Genomic DNA, 19,616 nt, shown 5'->3' with positions numbered 1-19,616 from the left:
GCCTGGTATTCCTTTCTGCTATTCTGAGCATGGTGTTGGTTCACTCCATGGGAGAAAGTAATGCCCCTACCAAGGCCTCCACTCCCTCTTTCTGTTCATTGGACCTCAAGGGTCTCGGAGTCTAAAGCTGAGACGAGTAGATGCTTTTAGGCCCAGACCAGAGAGATGCTGGCATGTCTGCTGCACATACGAAATGCAGGTGTATGAAGATGGGACCATGGACTATGTGTGATGGTAGCCAAGGGATGACATTGTACCCAGGGAAGGAGAATCAGGAAGTTCATAAGCCAGAAGGGTTGAGAGAGCATCTGTTAATACTGATGTCAAAATAACAACCCAAGCCTAAGATAAAAATTGTATATCTCACTGAGCATCAGGGGCTTACACCCGATTACAGCTCAAAGCCAGCCCAGGCAAGAAAGTCTGTGAAAAGCTAAGGACAGCACCCAGGTCCTGAGTTCAAGCCCCAGTATCCGTACACAAAAGAAAGAACAAAAGAAAAAAGAAAGAAGGAAGGATGGAGGGAGGGATAGAGGGAGAGAGAGAGAGAGAAAGAGAGAGAGAGAGCAGGCAAGTGAGCAGTCACTTTTCCCATCATCCACATTATTTTCTACCCCTTCAATGCTAATTTGTTGTTTACATGTATGAACTATTGATTCATAAACATGCTCTTGTTTTAGAATACAAAGATTTTTCTCATTTTTCTATTCTGTTTTCTTTTACTGCTCCCTACGTCTCCTCGTCCCATTTCCCAGTTCAGCCCCTAGACCTAGTAGCCAGTCCTTTTGGTGATAAGTTGATCAATATTTCAGTCTATGTCTCTGTATCCATAAATATATAAGAAGGTATACATAAGGTCATCTGATCACTCCATTTAAAAGAGGTATGAGTTTATGCGGTCATTGTTTTTGAAAAAAAAATGTGATTGTACAATGCATAGATACCTAAATTGTCTCTGCTAAGTCATGCACTATATTAATTGATGAAAAGGTAGCATGATATTCTCAGAAGAGGTCCCTAAAGTGGGTGAATGTGCCCCCTGGGTACAAAAAAAGTACATTCCAACTTTGGTCTCAATTTTTATCTCAACTGCAAGATTTCTGTTTTGGGTTTGTTTATCCCCGAGATACTCCTGAAAATACCTATCTGTATGTTGGTGGTACATGGCATCATTAAAAGAGCAATCAAGAGTGCTGAGAGACCACTCATCTACAGCATCAGGAAAGCTTTTATTCATCTATTTTCCTCCTGGCAGAGATTCACTGTGTTTCTGGGTGCTAAGAATCATCACCAACTAAGACACAGCAAGCATCATCACATGCGCATTTACAACATGTGGCGATGCTTGCTGTGTCTTACATTCAGTGGGCAGAGTCCCCAAAATAAGGCTGCTGATGCAAAAGGCATGTGCCAATTTAAGGTCCAAGGATATTGATAGGCCGCCCTTCATTGAAAAACCTGTAGCAATCCAATTTCCAGCAGCAACAGAAGCAGGAATTCCACTGAAATTTCTATCTGAATGCTTATTCCCTTCCATCTTTATGCATTATAGTCTTTATATATCATTACTCTTTTCAACTTTGGCTGTCCAATGGAAGAGTTGAGACATGGCAGCCAATTTGAGAGTATCATATGTACAGGAAAAAGAGACCTGGACCTGATGACCTACAAGGTCTTTCAAGGTCAAGTATTCATGATTCTCCAATTACCTGTGTCAAAGCTCTGCTTTGCTAGATCTGTGTGAGCTCTGGAAACATCTTCAAAACAGAATTGCCTGAAACCAACAAATTGAGGGCTGGAAAAGGAAAAAAAAGGAAAAAAACGTTGAATATGGTCCAGACTGTTCAGCTTATAGTAAAGAAAACCATGGAAACCAAATCCTTGTGACTTCATCCAGAACAAATAATAAAAATGAGTATGTAATATTTCGAGGTGAGCATATTCATAGTAAATATTTTAAAATCAATGGCTGAAAAAAGATGCATTTTCCTTAGAAGTTCGCTTTTCACAAATGGCTTTGTATTAAAGTGCTATCTCAATAAATATTCATGGGAGAAATCCGTTGATGTGTTTTACCATTTGTAGCTAATGTTTCAAAGGTCCTAGAGGGGAAAAAATGATGCATGAGACATATTTCACCTTAAGGGAAGGGTGAAAAATGTATGACATGCTTTCGTTTTCTCTCACTATAAACCTTCAGTGTCTGAAATGTACCTTTTTTCCCTCCTGTTTGTTTCTAGCTTGTTTTGGGTGAGCCATGGCCTAGGTAGAGTAAAGCTGACCAGAAGGACTAAAAGGGAGGAAGAGGGGGATTTAGGGGCTTGCAGACTGCTCCAACTGTCTCAATGCAGTAAGCACTTGATAGATACTCAACATCTTGGGAGAGCCTTCTCTGTTTTCTCATTAAGTGATTAATAGCCCTGGAACTTGGTCAACATGATTCCCACTTGGCAGATGAGGAACTGGGCTTCTGAAGATTTAGGCAATTTTCTGTGAGTGCTCAAGGTCGTGTGCCTAGATGAGCGGTAGCGAAGAGGACTGAGATTGAAGCCGATCCAGTAGCTTCCTCCACTTGAGGCTACTCAGCTCTAATGTTCCATCTCCCCAGGAGCCCAACAGTTATAAAGCTCTGAGGATATCTGGGGTTGTTATAATTGCTTTCTTTTCCATCTCCTGCTTCATTGTTCTGGGGAGGCACAGCCGCTGTTTGCTCTGGACAGGTGACATCCCATGGCTTCTGGAACATGTTCCTTCTGGATCTTTCTGTCCGTGATAGGAAGCAAGCCCACACAGCCAAAGAAGTGAACATCAAGCCATTTATTTCTGCCAAAATTACTCAGTCTTGGGCAGAGTTATTCGTTTTTGTTTGCTTTTGTTTTTGTTTTGGCCAGTCCTGGGGCTTGAACTCAGTCGGGTCTTGGGCACTGTCCTTGGTCTTTCTCAAGCTAGTGCTCTACCACTTTTAGCCACAGCACCACTTCTGGTTTTTTCTGTGTATGTGAGGAATCGAACCCAAGACTTCATGCGTACCAGGCGAGCACTATACTGCTAGGCCAAACTCTTGACCCCTCATTCTCATAAGTTTTATCCTTGCCCCCTCCTTAAGACATTGTAACCATTTCCATGGCCAGTTGGCTAAAACCCCACATATCCAACTTGGCTCAGCAGTCAAGGCCCTTTGCAACAGCCTGCTCACCTAACCTACCATCTCCTGTGTCTGTAAGCTTCCATTATGCTGCTGCAGCTGCTCCAGATGTGGCTTCCATCTGCTTTGGGTGTCTGTATTTTTCCTCTCTGATTGTAGGAGTGGTAAATAGTCCTCAGAGTCTAACTTGAATGCACTCTCCTAGAAAGAATGAGTAGTCTCTTTGAATCCCCAAGCCCCTTCTCTGGCCATCATTATTACTTCTTTGTATTTTTCTTAGCAGCTGAACTAAGCTTCTGTAGGGCAGGAATGTGTTATTCAGCTGAGTATGTGGTGTGTGTGTGTGTGTGTGTGTGTGTGTGTGTGTGTGTGTGTGTATGCTGGTACTAGAACTTGAACTCAGGGACGAGGCACTGTCCCCTGGCTTTCTCAAGGCTAGTGCTCTACCACTTGAGCCACAGCACTACTTCCAGCCTTTTCCGATTATGTGGTACTGAGGAACCGAACCCAGGACATGCTAGGCAAGCACTCTACCAATAGCTCACACTCCCAACCTCAGGCTTTGAATTTTTAAATTGATTTTACTCTGTGCCGGGAGCAAACCCATGAAACAAATACCAAATTTGGCAGCCAGGGAACTGGAGGTTCAGGAAACCACATGGAGGAAAGTGGCTGAATTAATAAGAAAATGCACTCACGCTAAATGAGCAACAAGAAAGTTACACAGACAATTAGCAATCTCAGTCTCAATGTCTCCTCCCACTTGGAAGATCCCATCATGCGCTCCCTGCAACAGCCCCTGTGTAGGGTCAGAACAAGCCACTCCCATGCAAGAGGAGGATGTGACTCCCCAAACAGAATTCTACAGTGGGGTCCAGGCAGCAACAGCCATATGTCCTAGGGCATGGTGGTTCGGGGGGGGGGGGTCTGGCTGCTTCCCAGCAGCCATGAGGTGAGCAGCTCCACCATGATGCTCTGCTCCCAGGCCTAGAGCAGCCTGGGGCGGCAGCTATGGACAGAAATTCCATCTGTGGGCCTTTTCTCTGAGGGACTCCTTTTATCAGTAATACATTTTCTTATTAATTAAAGAAACATTTCCTCCTTTTAGTGGATTTTCTCAGGTATTTTTTTTTGGTAATGGTCAAAAAAAAGAAAGAAACAACATCAACATCAACATTTAAAACACCTGACTGAAGTTAGTCTGAAAGCTGCTACAGAACATCAAAGAGCACTAGAGGCAGGAAATGTGTGGAGAAGGAAGAAAGCCAAGCAGGAGGTAGGAAACAAGAGAAAAGGCAAGTGCCTGGCTGCAGCTTCGAGTGTCAGTGGTGGCGGAAGGGAGGGTGGAGGTGCAGGATGTGGTCCTGTGTCTCCCCTTGCGTGCTGTGCTGGGTTAGCCTGTAGCTCAGGGAAAGGACACATCTCCTGGGTCTCAGCCCATCAGCTTGCTGGTGCCCCCCCACACACATGTGCGCGTGCACAAACACTATCCCAAAAGCTTGTTAGGCTTGGCTGGATCTTGTTTCTGGAGCCAGCATGTCCGGAAGCCAGTGAGCTACTCTCTTTCCTCTGAGGCGTGGCCAGTTGGCTCTCAAATCCCCATGTTTGTTCTGGATGGTTTGGTGGCCTTGAACACACAGGAAAGTGGATCTTGACGCTACAAGTCAACTGGGGGTCAGAGAACAGAGTGCCGTGGCTACAAGGAACAAGAAGAGAAAGAAAATGCATCCACAAAACCCAAGACGGGAATAGAAATTCATTTCATGTCGAGGATTTATTATTTTTTTAGCAAAAAAGGCAAAACTAATTCTCTTACATGGTTTTTGCAAACACCTGAAATTACTTTTTGTTCCTGAACTCAAGAGGTAGCCTCATTCCCAAGGTGCTTAGAACCTTGTCTTTTTTTTCCAGAAGGGCTTAGAACCAGTGGCAGTGGGGTCTGAAGCCTTTCGGGGTCTCAATAGATGGGATGTGAGAAGCCCCATCCAATTTGTCCCTCCACGACAGATCTGGTCCATTCACCTGTCCTACCTGGAGCCAGTCATCAAGCTCCCGCTATGTATCTGCCTAGGGCTTGGTTTGAGGTCCGAGTCTCCTGGAAGGGCTTTCTTGTAGAGATTATCACCCCAAGTAAGGATGAATATGGTTCATCATTTCCTCATTAGTACCAACTAGAGGATAAATTCTCTCATGCGTGAAATCCCTTGGACCAAAAATGAGGCAGTTTTAGCACTAGTGGTGCTCCTGGCCCGTGCCAGGCTCTTGGGGAGAGACAACCCACACTGCCTGCATTCCGTGGGTGAACTTCACACTTGCTGTCGCTGAAATCCATAATGGAAGCAAGGCTGAACAATTATGTAACATTGTTTTGTGTGTGTGTGACAACTTTATGGGAATATTCTGAAGGAAACAAACATATGCCTATTAAGCATGAGAATTATCAGTGAATGTTTTTAAACGACCAATAAAAATGAAATTATCATTGCTCATTGTTTTTTTTTAATGGATCGTCGTGTCTTCTTTTTCTTCTTAGAAAAACAAACTCCCCTCGTCGACCATGGACACTAATTACATAGCTAGCACATCCGTGTAAGACGCTTCTCGCCTGCCCTAATCCATCATCATAAATGTAATTGGCCCAATGAAAGAGAACACAAAAACAATTCTGTACAGAAAAGGTGGATTCAATTTTTTTTAAAAAATGGGGTTTCCTCTTCTTGTTCAAAACCATAAGCCTGAGATAGAAGTTTCCAGAACGTATCAGATGTTTCCAGGTCATCACAACAGCTCGATTTCCTTCTTATTCTAGTACTTATTAATGGATTGGACAGAAAAGTTCTCTGGGTGAATCACTGGCTAAGCATTGGAATCAATCAAACCTTGAGACATGCGATAGGCCATTGATTGGGGAAGTAAATGTATAATTTGTTGGCAGACATAGAAGGTGCTAGAAGGTCAGCAGCAATCGTGCTCAGGAGGAGAGTCAGAGATAGGCCTGAAAGGATTTAGAGGCAAAGTAGTTACTGCTCTACCGGGAAGTCCTGGAAGGCCCCCTGGCAGAAGAGGCATTTGAGCCAAATTTTGATGATGGGATAGGGAGATGGTAAATGGCTCCTTTGAGAAGGAGACTCATTCAGACAAGTTTAGGGAGTGTGATATAGTGTTTTACAGCCAGGTGAGGGGTAGGATAGATAGAATGAAGAGAGGTGAAAGGGAATGACGCTTATATTAAATCCTTTTCGCTCAAGACTCTGCACACCTCTCTACAAGTGTCACGCACGCAGTAAAGAACAGAGGTGGCCACACAGCACACCGGGTGGAGCCAATCCATCACCCAGGAGAGCCGGGTGATTCAGATACCAGAGCACTCTGCAGAGATGAAGGCATGGTGCTGGGGCAGTGAGTGAGGGGAAGGTGACAGCTATTCCCATCCCTATTCCAGCACACGGCAGGCTCTTCCCAAGCTACCCACGCCATTTCCTTCTAAGACAAAGGCTTTGGGGACCATCCACCACCCACGACTTCTTTCTCTAATTCAATTCTCAATATTTTCCTCCTTGAAAATCAGAATGCTGGTCAGGTGTTGGTGGGTCACGCCTTCCATTCTAGTTATTCAGGAGGCTGAGCTCTTAGGATCAAGGTTCAAAGCCAGTCAGGGAGATAAATTCGAGAGACTCATCTCTAATTGACTAGAGAAAAGCCAGAGGTAGAAGTGTGGCTTAAGGGGTGGAGTGCCAGCCTGGAGCACAAAAAGCTAAGCAAGAGCTCAAAACCCTGAGTTCAAGCCCCAGTATTGGCCAAAAAAGAGAACATTTGAATGAACCTAGAAAAGCTAGGAAGAAGGACTGAGGGAGATGGGAGGCAAAGCAGAAAACCAGTGTCTTCCTTTTCCTTGACTTGCTGGTCATGTGACTTATTTGGGCTGATGAGATATTAGGGAATTCTGATGTCATCAGAGGTTTGGGCAGGGAGTCTGTTCTTCCTGTTCTCTGGTGATCCATCATGGAAGGATAGGGCAGAATCCAGGAGAAGCTGGAATCTGGGAAGCACTTATTGGATTTAGCACAGAGGAAAATCACCTGAGTTCACTGGGTTTGAGATGGGGAGTAGAGATGAACAGGAGAAGCCAGAGGGAGCTGGCCTGGGGTGATGCAGTCACATGCACATTCAGCACCTGCCATCTGTCCACATCCACACGTGGTGTTTTTGGCTCTCTCTGGTCATCAGCAGACCTTGTAGCTTGGGAATCTGCATTTTCAATGCATGTGCTGTGTGTGTGACATTCTGACATTTTAAAATTGGAGGATCTTTGTGATGCGCTGAGCCCTTCCATGGAGCTGGAACCCCAACTAGGTAACCTCGATATACTGTAGTGTCCCCTATGCTCTCTCCACTCACTGTCTCTTAGCTTTAACTCTATAGCTTTGGTTGTGGCGCACTGAAATTGTGGTTCTAACTCGACTGATCCTATGTGTGTTTGTGCTGGTGGTAGGGCTCCTTGCTTAGCTCTTTTGGCTTAAGGCTGGTGCTCTTTCACTTTTGAGCTATAGCCCCAATTCCAGCTTTTTGTTAGTCAAATGGAAATGAGAATCTTACAGCCTTTTCTGTCTGGGCTGGCATCCAACCAAGATCCTCAGAACTCAGCCTCCACCAATGCCTTGACCAAAGCTTGACTGCTTTGAACTAGAGTTTTCCATGTTTATTCTTGCCCTGGCCTACTGGTCTATAAAGATTCTTCTTCCTTCTTGACTCGCTGGCAATGTGACTTACTTGGAACAATAAGATGCTGGCAACTTTTGATGTCGTTGGAGACTTGAAATGTTCTTGTGAGACTGAATTTCCTCTCTCTGTGCTTCAGCGATGCACCATGGAAAAAGGGTGTGCTATAGAAAGATGACTATGACTTCAGAAAGATATGGAAAAATAAAACGAAGTCTATCCTACAGCCTGCAGCCATGCTCAGTCAATGTGGAGCATAGAACGAATCTCACCAGGGAGCCTGGCTGGTTAGCTGCACTGCAATTTACCAGCTGTTCCATGATTCTGAAACTAAAGGATCTGGAAATGGTTTGTTACCCGGCCTCACTGCAGTGGTATCTAACTGATACAACCTCACTAGTTCAAGATCAAATGTCAATGCAGACTGAGAATTATAAAAAAGGAAGACTTTCCCTTCAGGGATTTTTAGTATTTCCCCAAGAAAGCTTTATTTATGTGTTCACATATTCAACAAATAACCACTTCTGCTAAGCTTTATCTGAAAAAGCACTAGGGGCAAGTAAAGGGTGTCTATAAATTCAGATCAGTAATGTTCAGGACCTTGTAAAAAAAAAAAGTAGAGAATGTGTCCATAAATAATTACATCTCAGGACTGCCTGCCATGAAAATCTTATCCCAAAGCAAACCAAGCAGACATAAAATGATCACTCTTACAAAAGCCATTGTTTATACTTAAAAGCAATTATCTGTGGGAATATAAAAAAATCTATAGTAATTAGGAGCTTGCCTTTTCTTTTTTCTTTTTTCACAGATCACATGAGCCAGTGAGTGAGGAAATGGAATACCAATGGTTTTCCCAGATGTCGATAATAAACACATTCTCCTTTAATGAATGTTTTGCATATTCTTCTGGAAGATGGGAAGGGTGGTAGCTTATAAACAGACAGAAACGCACCACCATCATCAATGCTTTTTGTCAGCTGTATCTATTATGTGCACTAAGAAGACTTGGTGAAATATATGTACAACTTGTTGAAAACACCCTGGAAACAGTCCAGACATTGTTAGGTCCTGATGTGCTCAGCTGAGCATGGCTGGTCACAGGCAGAATCGAGTCCAGAATCAGACTTTATTCCAGAGAAATGACATGCCAATACAGAGACTCTTTCTGATCTCTTTCCAGTTGCTATGAGAGGGGTAACACACAAGTATAGAATTTTATAGGGTCTCAATAAAGAATCCAGTTTATCTCAGGGCAATTAGCTCTGATAGACAAATAAGAATATAAGTATAATAAATATATAATTCTGCCCTCGGGTTGTATATAATCTCATAAGAAATACAATATAAACATGTCATATGGGGCCGGGAGTACAGCTAGTGGTAGAGTGCTTGCCTAGCATGCCAGGAAGCCCCGGGTTTTATTCCTCAGTACCACATACTCAGAAAAAGCTGGAAGTGGGGCTGTGGCTCTAGTGGCTGGGCACAAGCCTTGAGAAAAAGGTGTTCAAGAACAGTGCCCAGGCCCTGAGTTAAAGCCCCAGGACTGGCAAAATAAAGAAATAAATAAACAAATAAATAAACAAACATCATCCCAGCTCCTCTATCTACTCACCACGTGACCTTAAAAAAAAGTAGCTAACAAGCTAAACAGAATGGGAGCCAACAAGCGTACAGAATGAAAGGTTTTTTTGTTTTTTTCCCCAGCTATATATCAGACAATTGCAGAAGTTCAGAGGATTGCAGTTCAAAGCCAACCTGGGCAGAAAAGTCAGAGAGCCCCTATCTACAAAATTACCAGCAAAAAACTAAACTAGAAGCATGGATCGAGTGGTAAAGTGCCAGTCCAGCAGACAGACTGGTAGAGGCCAAAAAAAATCTACCTGAACTTTTCCAATTCACCCCCAAATTATCCTATAATTTTTGTGTTTATTGTATAATACGTTCGTCTTGCTTTTAACCTGAAAAGACATTATTGCTAAAGCCCTAACTCGTGTCTAAAATGAAGCTCCTTCGTCATCTAGTAACGTAATAGCCCAGCTTTCTGCTCTGACCTGGTGAGCACTACCAGGTCCACACATCCTCTGATGTCCACACATCAGAGTTGTGCTTACTTACCAATAATCCCTTCTTGCCTTTTCATATGCCAACTGCCCTAGCCAGGTGTGACAACTACCTGAGAAAACTACTCGAGGGAGGAAAGCTTTGCTGGAGGTTTCAGCCCATCATTTTGCAGAGGGGATGGCAGAGCAGAGCGGCCAACATCGTGGTGACCCAGAAGAGAAAGAGATAGGGCAGGGGAAAGGAGAGCAAGGGAGAGAAGGAAAGGAAAGGAAGCAATTCCTCTTGTGCCCGGGTTATGGTGGCGTACTCCCTCCATTTAGGGCCAATCCTTCCACCTTATTTGGGCCCTTTCTGGAACCCCCTCCCAGACACCCCCAGACATCTGCTTTACTAATCTTCTAGATGCTTCTCACTCTAATCAAGCTGATAACCAAGATTAAGCATCCCACTAAAACCTGCTTACTGCATGTTTGTCGTCCTTGTCCTTCTGGACAATTCCGCCCCCCACCCTCCCCCTCCCCAGCTTCCTGTGCTGTAACCGCCTCTCTAGGACAGTCTGAACCATGGTTAGAACTTCCTTTCTCTCACGAAATCTGGAATTCAATGGTGAATTGCAAGAGAAATGGCTGACTGTGGCTCCACTAACTCGTGCCATCTGAAGGCTAGATTGGACCAGGAAATCCATGATGGCTCATCTCACGGTTGGCAGGGAGTGATGATTGTCAAGATATGGTGGACTGCAACGCTGAGTAGGATCTCTGGCAAGTGGCCCCCCGCAAGGCCCCAGGAGAAGCAGGCAGAAACGTCAGAGGCCACTCGGCATCATGGTCAATCAACCATTCCTAGATGTGGGAACTGCACACTACCTCCTCTGCTCACGCCACAGAAGAGCAAGATGTGGGCACTAGTGTGATCCCCTTTAGAAAATCCTGCTTGTTGGGGCTGGGAATGTGACCTAGTGGTAGAGTGCTTACCTAGCATGCACTAAGACCAGGGTTCAATGCCTTGGTACCATACATAGAAAAAAGCCAGAAGTGGTATTGTGGCTCAAGTGGTAGAGCTCTAGCCTTGAGAAAGCCCAAGGACAGTGCTCAGGCCCTGATTTCAAGCCAGGACTGGCAAATAAAAAAAAGAAAGAAAAAAAAACACTGCTTGCCGCTGTGAGTCTCTCAGTATCTGGCCCCAAGCGTGAAGTGGATGGGGGGACTCAGAGCCCCCTCTGCTTCCAGCCTGATGGCCTCATATGAATGAGTGAAATGCTTCTCTCTCAATCAAAATTTATTTTTAGGACACCCTTCAGTTGAAGCCAAGGGATGCCAAAAGACAGGAAGACACAAGTGAGTCAGAGGGAGGGGGACCCTTACAGGGAAGAAAGTAAATAGGAAAGGAAGAAGGAAGACACAAAGCCAAGGAAGAAGGGAACCAGGAAAGGAAGAAGAGAAGGAGAAGGAGAGACAGAGGGAGGTAGAAAGCTAGGGCGAGAAGAAGAAAAGAAGGGAGGAAAATAGGAAAGGAGGAAGAGAGAGCAAGAGAGAGACAAGATAAGGAAGGATACAAGGAGAGAGATAGGGAGACAGAGGTACAGGGAGTAGATTAGGAGCGAGAAATGGAGGAAAAGCAAGAAAAGGAGGAATGAGAGGAGCAGGGAGAAAGGAAGGAGAGAGGGAGAAGGAAGGAAAAAGGGAAGGAGGGAAGGTGGGAAAGAGGAAAGAGGGTAATTATTTCCCTACCTTGTTATTCCTACTTCCATCAAACTTTAGTTTTCCTTTCTGTCCCTAACCGAAAATGGAAATGCATTTGTGTTGAACATTCATTAATGGCCAGTAACAGAAATGCAAAGCAGGCTCGATGTTCTATATCTCCCCCCACCCCCAGGAACCATTTCTGTCCCTGTCCCTCTGGGGCCTTAGTGTCTTACCACCTCTGAGGAGACAGAGGGATTTGGGCCAGCTCCTGTCTTGCAGTGAAACTCTGCGATTTCATAAGAGCTACTCCTACCAAGCCCAGCCCAGCTTCAGTCTCCCAGGGAGAGTCAGCCTGTCATTCAGAGAACTCTCCTTCTCCAAAATCTAATATCCCCTCATCTCCCATTACGAGTTCAGTTATGGGAGCCTTCATAGCAGGTGTCATTAAATAGACATTAAGACCCAACAGGGCATGTTTTACGGGACCATTACCATATGCCCGATGTTTGCTGTGACAAATGGAGATCCAGCCAACCACGCCATGTGATAATGGGCCTGGAAACACCCCCTGGGGTGAGCTAATGTGATTAGAACACGAAGCTCTCATTGTTTAGTGCCATTCATTGGAAGGGGACGGATTCCTCTTTGCTGACTTGTCTTAAAACCAGGCTTCCTCCTCTTTCCCTGGGTCCATCAGGTTCCAAGGCCAGAGAAGAAGGAAATTGTGACCAGATTGTGTGTATTCCAAAGAAACTCGATTTCTGATTTTTAGGGCCAAGGATTATGCTGCCTCGGTTTCCCTCAAGATGATGAGATTTGGGGAGCCAGAGGCAGAAAAGCAAAAGTAAGAGACTCCCTTGGGTGAGCTCTTTAATGTTAATAACACTTCATAATGGGGACTCATTTATCAAACCAGAGACAGCAATGATATGATTAGCTGCACTAGACAGAGCCTTTTACTTGGTCCCTTTTCCTTTCTCTACTCTTTTTCCCATTCTATCATCAAGGGCAGGATAGCGATCCCACCATTATCAAGTGCACACCTTGTGATGGCAATCAATCCTAAGTACCAGTTATGTCCTTCCCTCCCCCCGCCCATGTCCCTGTGATGAATCTGACCCAAAGAAACCCTCTGGAGCTCTAAGCTGTGACTCTTCTTGTACTACCAAGGTTCTGGTGGAAACAGAGTGTGTAATCTCCTCTAAGAATCCCTTCTTGCTTGGGATCACATGTCTCAGTCTACAAAGGGGAGGTTCTACAACAGGGGAGTCCCAATGGCTTAGACACACCTGGTGTGAACCTCATGCATTCATTATGTCTGCAGAGGCACATCCTGCCATCTTACTCTAAGCCCATGTCACCTCCTGAAGCCAAGACAATGCTCCTCACCCAGGCACCACCACCACCACCGGCCAGGGCCTCTGCCTTCTCCCTAGGACAGGGGGAGCTATCCCAGTCATGTCATTTTATTCTTCCTGTCACATACTGCCAGGCTCCTAGGATCGTCTAAGGTTTGTGGAGAATATTCTAAATATGTGGTCCATTTGTATGTGTCATCTAGTCAGTGATTTAGAAATTCCTGTCTATGATGAGTTCAATAGTGGCCTCCAGAAAAACCCAGCCACATTCTACCTCCTCCCTCCCCCGCCAACCTGTGAATGTGTCCTTACTTAAGCAAAGAAATCCTTGGCAGGTGGGATCAAGTTCAGAATCTCAATATGAGATTATGCCGACTGTCTCTGAAATCTATGACAGGTTCTCCTCTCTGGAGACAGAAGCTGAAAGATAGGACAAAGGGGACTCAAAATGGGACTTTCCAGCCTTGGTTGAAGGAAGCCTGGAAAACCAGGAGCCGGAAGAAGCAAGGGATGAACTTTTCTCTTGAGCCCCTAGAGAGCTTGCTCACCTGAAGCCCCCCTTGACTTTGCATTTCTGCTCTCAGAACTGTGGGAAGATGCATTTCTGTTGTCTTACACCCCTGGCTTTGTGGCTACTGGTGTAGCAGGCCCTAGGAACTGGATCCAGAATTCCTGACACTCTGTTGAGGAAACTGAGTCTCAGAACCATCCAACAACCTGCCAAGGTTATGCAGAACTTAAGCTTCAGAACCGGATGGGACCCGTGGCCCTGTACCTCCACAGCCTGGTTTCTCAGAGGCCATGTGGGTAAGTGGTTAGATGCACTGTTGGCAAGCAGGCTGCCTGGGTTCGAATGCCAGTCGTGCTATTTACAAGCAATGTGACTCGGGCAGATTTCTTAATTTCTCACCCCTCAGTATCTTCCTCTACACAGCAGGAACGTGAACAGCAGGGCTTTCATCTGAGGCATTTGAAGTTCTAAAGGAGCAGGTGAGTGGAGGGAGAGAGAGAGTACTCAGCACAGTACCGAGAGCACTGGGAGCACTGGGAGCATGGGAGAGCCTGCACTTTGACTCTTCACACTCTGTTTCTTACCTGCACTTCCCAGCCTCCCCCAGGACTGCACTCCTTGGGGTTTGGAATGAGCAATTCTAGATGTCAGGGGCTGCCTGACCCATCACCTACAGAATGCTCTACTTCCATTCCTAGCCAGGTCAGTCGAAAGTCTCCAGGGCTGCTGGGGGCCTTTGGGGGGACACAGCCCACCCATGTTTGTGAGCCCCTTCCTCAGGCCTAGTGATGAATGTGGCTGTTGAATGTGGCTTCTTAACGAGGTGCCATAGCTGAAGGCTGATTTGGGATGCAGGTCTGTACCCCAAAGTTAGCTCAGCAGATGGTCTTGAGTGAAGGGCTTGGATCTCTCAGTCATGGAGGAAAGTGAGGTGTCCATTCCCACCGTGAGCATAAGATAATGACCTGAACCCCTGCTAGAGATCACAGACATGAAGCTGAATAGATCAGAGGTCGGCAGAGAGTCCAACACTAATTGCTATTATTATTAATAATATTACTATTATCATCTGGTTGTTATTGGTATCACTTTCTGGTCAGCTCACCTGTAAGGAGAGTAAAAGTATCTTTAAGCTGGGCAGTACTGGCTCATACCTGTAAACTTAGCTCCTTAGAAGGCTGAGATCTGAGGATCAAAGTTCACATCTGACCCAGGCAGGGAAGTCTATGAGACTCTTAGCTCCAAAAAGGAGGAAAATAGATCTAAGGCTCCAACGATAGATAGTGCTCTAGCCTTGAGCACAATTTAAAAGTTTAAAACAAAAAAGCTTAGAGACGAAGCCCAGATCCTGAATTTAAGCCCTAGGATCAACACAAAAAGAAGGAGGAGAGAGAGGAGGAGGAAGAGAAGATGAGGAGAGAAAGCAGGAGAGAGAGAGAAACGAGAGAGAGAGAGAGAATCCTTTATTGTTTTAATGTCAGAATTGAGACTTGAACCCAGGGCCATGGACCCTCGTTTGGCAGTTTAGCTCAAGGCTGGCACCGTACTACTTGAGCCACACCTCCAGTTCCAGCGTCTTCCTGTTAATAGGAAATGAAGTCTCTCAGATTTGCTTGCCTAGTCTGACCTCAGAACCTTGACCCTCAGATCTCAGCCTCGTCGATAGCTAGGATTATAGGCAAATATTCATTCTTAAAGATAGCGCAAGCCCCACATCAAATCAGGATATGTCTGATGGTTACTATTAAATAAATTAAAGCACCCCTGGCCTTGAGGAGGGTGGGAGGCTAGGAGTGAGCAGTCTCGTTTAGAGGGAGAGTGTGCCAAGGCAGAGGGGGATGGCGAGAGATTTGTGTGGCTGTGATGAAGGCTTCTGAAGGCTGCAGTCTCCCCACGCCTGAAGTGACAGTATTTGCTGTCGGCAGATGTTGTTAAATTGGAAAATGAGAGACTGTACTTGCAGATTGTCACTTCATTTTATTGTTCTGTGGCTGCCATCCAAAGGGATAAAGTGAGACCCCGTGCGTGTGGGCTCCAGGGACCGTTCCCCTCCTCCCTCCTCCTCTGCTGTTTTTATTCCTTCCTCCCCTGTCAGAGGCTCACCCAAAGCAGAGAGCAAAGGACCAAGGCCTTGGAGGGAGTCTGTGCACCTGCAGGCAGGACAACCTCCGTCCCAGTCAGCTGCCACCCTCTCTGATGATCTCTTCTCTTGTCTATTGAGAGGAACGGGAACTATGCAAGGCTGCCCCTGGCTGAGGCTCTGTCGAATCGTGCTCATTCATTGGCCTCTGTGCTCAGCTGGCTGCAGCTTGCATGCCTGTGTTATCAGGATTCCTCACAGGATAGGATCTTGGTAAGTTTCTGACTTCCCTTTTCCATCTTGGAAGAAGCAATCTTGGGCCTGGGTGGTGTACTCAGCAGTTAGTACTGAGAGCACGAATCTCAAAGAAGCCCTGCCCTGTGGTCCTGAGAGCCCTTTGTACATTGTGGGATCACGTGTACTGTTCCTCCGGAGTTGCTCAGGGCTCTAGTCTCTGTGTCTTGCTCCCCACCAGCAAGGACAGACCTTTGCCCCAACCTGCGGCAACTCGAGACCTTCCACTCACTCCGGCCCGCCAGTGGCATGTTTGAAGCTGGCTTCTCCAACTCCTGACCCTGCTGTCTTTGGCCAACCTAGTTTCATTTTGGTTCCTGTAAAAGAAAACCTTGTCCCAGTTTGTGCTGTGTCGTCTGACAAATGTGTTTCTTTATTAGGGTGAACCCAGCCTGGGGAAGCAGCAGAGCGGATCATGTACTGGCAAGGTTGCCATGGAAATTATTCACTCATATTGAATAATTCATTTGTGTCGTCCACCTGGTATGTCCCCCAGGCTCCCAGCTGACAGACAGACCCTCAGACACACAGGTGTGGGGTTCATGGCTCTCCAGACGAGAGCAGGCTCTGCCTGAGAATTGTCTCTGTGAGAAACAGAGCAGGAAGCCTTGGGCAGGCAGCTGGGTTCCCTCCCCTGGGTCTCAGTGACTTCCTGGGCTGCTTCAGCACCATACCACCTGGTGCCTGCCGCCTTTCTCTGCTCACCAGTGTCTATGCCTGCTTTCCAGCACAGCTATCACCATGGTGGTAAATTGAGTATGTACACAGTCAAGGCCAAGCTCAGGCCCAGGGCTAGTTTCAAGTCAGGGGAAAGGTTGATTCTGTGTCCCTTCAGTTCTCCTGGCTAGAAAGAGGTATTGGTGGTTCTTAAATAAAAACACCAGCCTAGTGCATGCGCATTAACACAGCCTTCACACACTCTCAGTAGAATGACAAAACACACAAACAAAAGAAAAATCTACCAATGCCAATTACATCCTATTGGAGGTTTGTTCCCACTAGTCTGATCCCAAACCACGTTTTTTCTGTCCATGGTAGGTCTTGAAATCTGGGCCTGGGTAGTGCTCTATCACTTTAAGCCACAGCACCACTTCTGTTTTTCTGGTGAAAGTCTCATAGACTTACATTCCCAGGCTGGCTTTGAACAGGGATCTTCAGATCTCAGCCTCTTGAGTAGCTAGGATTATAGGCATGAGCCACCAGCACCAGATCCAAACCATTTTCTAAGTGGCCATCTCAACACATGGGTAAAGATACACATAGCATGCAGAGAGCCCACCAGCCCCTCAGGATCACCTAAAATCCTCTCAGCAGTGGCGTAGCCACATATGCTGTTCCTGAGAGTTTCTCATCTCCCCCCAAAAGGAGTTTATCAGCTACATGTGAAGAACAATGAGCTCGATACACACTCACTCCAAGACAAGATGCATAAGACACAGGACAGCGTGAAAAACAGGTAGAAAACAAGTGATGCAAAACCTTCCTGTGCATAAGGCCCACAAACATGAGCACACATTCTGTGCATCTACAGCCAGCCCACCTTTCTGGATCAGAGAAAAAGGTTGGTTTGAAATGGCCCACTCACAAATGCCATGGATGGCTTCTGTCTTATAATCTTAACTACTCAGCCCAGGAAGGGAAGTCTATGACACTCTTAACCACCAAAAAGCTGCAAGTAAAGGTGTGGCTCAAGTAGTGGAATGCTAGCCTTGAACAACATAGCTGAAAGGACAGTACTCAGGCCTTGAGATCAAGCCCCAGTACTGGTGTGCGTGTGCATGTACACACACACACACACACACACACACACACACACACATACACACAGAGGAGAAGGAGGAGGAGGAAGAGTAGGAGAAGGAAGAGTAGGAGGAGGAAGAGGAGGAGGAGGAGAAGGAGGAGGAGGAGGAGGAGGAGGAGGAGGAGGAGGAGGAGGAAACAGAAATTGAGGAATTCCTAGTCCCATATTTCTGCAAATTCCCGAAGAACTCTTGTTAACATGGCCACACATGCATTCTTAAATCACCCTTGCCTAGTCCCCCCAGTCCCCCAGCCCTCCTCCCACTGGATGAGCTCACAGGTCAGGGTTGCCTTCCTGCCCTGCCCCTCTCTGTTGGCCCTGCACTAAGTAGGCCATTTAGTATATATACATATATACATATACACACACAATCCTTTCCTTCTCCCAGGACCCGCCCATGTGGCCAGTGTGTGTCTCAAGCACAGCGGTCAGCTCTTGGAAGCCCACTGAAGGCATTTTCTAGGGACAAATGAGCAACTTGCAATTTGGTCATTAGGAATCCTGAATTTTCCAAAGTAACTTGACCACTGTTCTACCCAGGGCTCAGCCTCCTGCTGGGTTGGGCTTTGCACTTGATTTTTCTTTCTATTTTCAGCTCTGTTGCTCTGCCTCTAGCTCTTGATTGGCCCTGGGAGTTCCAAAGGCTCTTCTCACTTTATGAAGCAGAGCAATTCAGTCCCTCTTCTGATATACCCCTAGATCCATATCTAGGCCACCCTTGCTGGAGGCCAACACACAGATCAGGGCCAGATTACTCACTAAACAGAACCTGCCTTCTTTCCCTAACACTTGGAGTTACTAACAACCTCCCTCTCCCTCTCCCCATCCTCTTTTCCCCTCCCCCTCCCCCATGGTACAGGATTGCCTCTGTTGCCTGTATCCTTTGCATGGTACATCATCACTGCTCTCCTGGTGAAGGGAAGATTGGCTTTCTTGGCTAGACACTCATGAAAGAGAAAGGCCACCTGTGGTCCTTTGGGCTTCATCTTTCACTTGGCCTGGATCTCCATCATATGGTCAGTCTGAAGCGAGTCAAAATGATGGGATAGAAAGAGGATTTCAAATCCATCTCCATAGGGTCTGGCCCAGAGCCATCCGTCACGAGGGGCTAACGCCCTTTTCACCAAAGCCTTTCTTCTAGACGGGCTCTTCCCTCTTGTGAGATCCCCATTCCCGGAGAGCCCTCTGCAGAACCAGCACCATGCCAGGAGTTTGATTTCCATTATAGTTCATTATGCCATCACGGGCAGGGGTGGAGGTAGAGAGCCTGCAAGGGGCCCATGATTAACACCCAAACCCGCCTCCCCCAGGGATTAAGTAACTAGCCAAAGGTCCCATCAGCTATGGTGGCTGTAATGCTATGTACCAATCCTAAAATTCAGCAGATGACAACACGTATTAGCTTTCCTTTTTCCTTGTTCGGTGCCAGTACCGGGACTTGAACTCCATACCTTGTGCTCTTGCTTAACATGCTCGCTCACAGCTGGTGCTCCATCCCTTGAGCCATGCTTTCATGCTGACATTTTTCTGCTAGTTAATTGGAGATGGAGTCTCACAAATGTTTCCGCCTAGCCTGTCTTCAAACCTGAGTTATTCCAATCTCACCCTCCAGAGCAGCTAGAATGACAGGTGTATCCCATTGGTGAGAGGCAACATCAAGCAATTATTTTTCCACAGTCAGCTAGGGCTCCTGTGAGCTTGGCACCAGGCTGGAGAGAGGTCCTTTTCAGAATTCTTCTGGTTCTTCCAGGATGATGGTTGCCTAATTCTTTCCTCAAAGCAGATGGAAGAGAACAAAATACCAAGAGAAGATAGACAGATCTATAAGAGAAATCTATTCCATCTCTCGTACTGGAAGGTGTGCTGGGACCTGCTGGAAGGGACCCAAGAAACTATTCAAAACCAGGAATGAAAGCACATGGCAGCACTTCAGTCTCCATGCAGAGCTAGGTGAGGAGG

Source organism: Megascapheus bottae, chromosome 17 (genome assembly GCF_031878675.1).
Source record: "Megascapheus bottae isolate mThoBot1 chromosome 17, mThoBot2.hap1, whole genome shotgun sequence".
Taxonomy (NCBI): Eukaryota; Metazoa; Chordata; class Mammalia; order Rodentia; family Geomyidae; genus Megascapheus; species Megascapheus bottae.
This window is presented reverse-complemented; position numbering follows the sequence as displayed.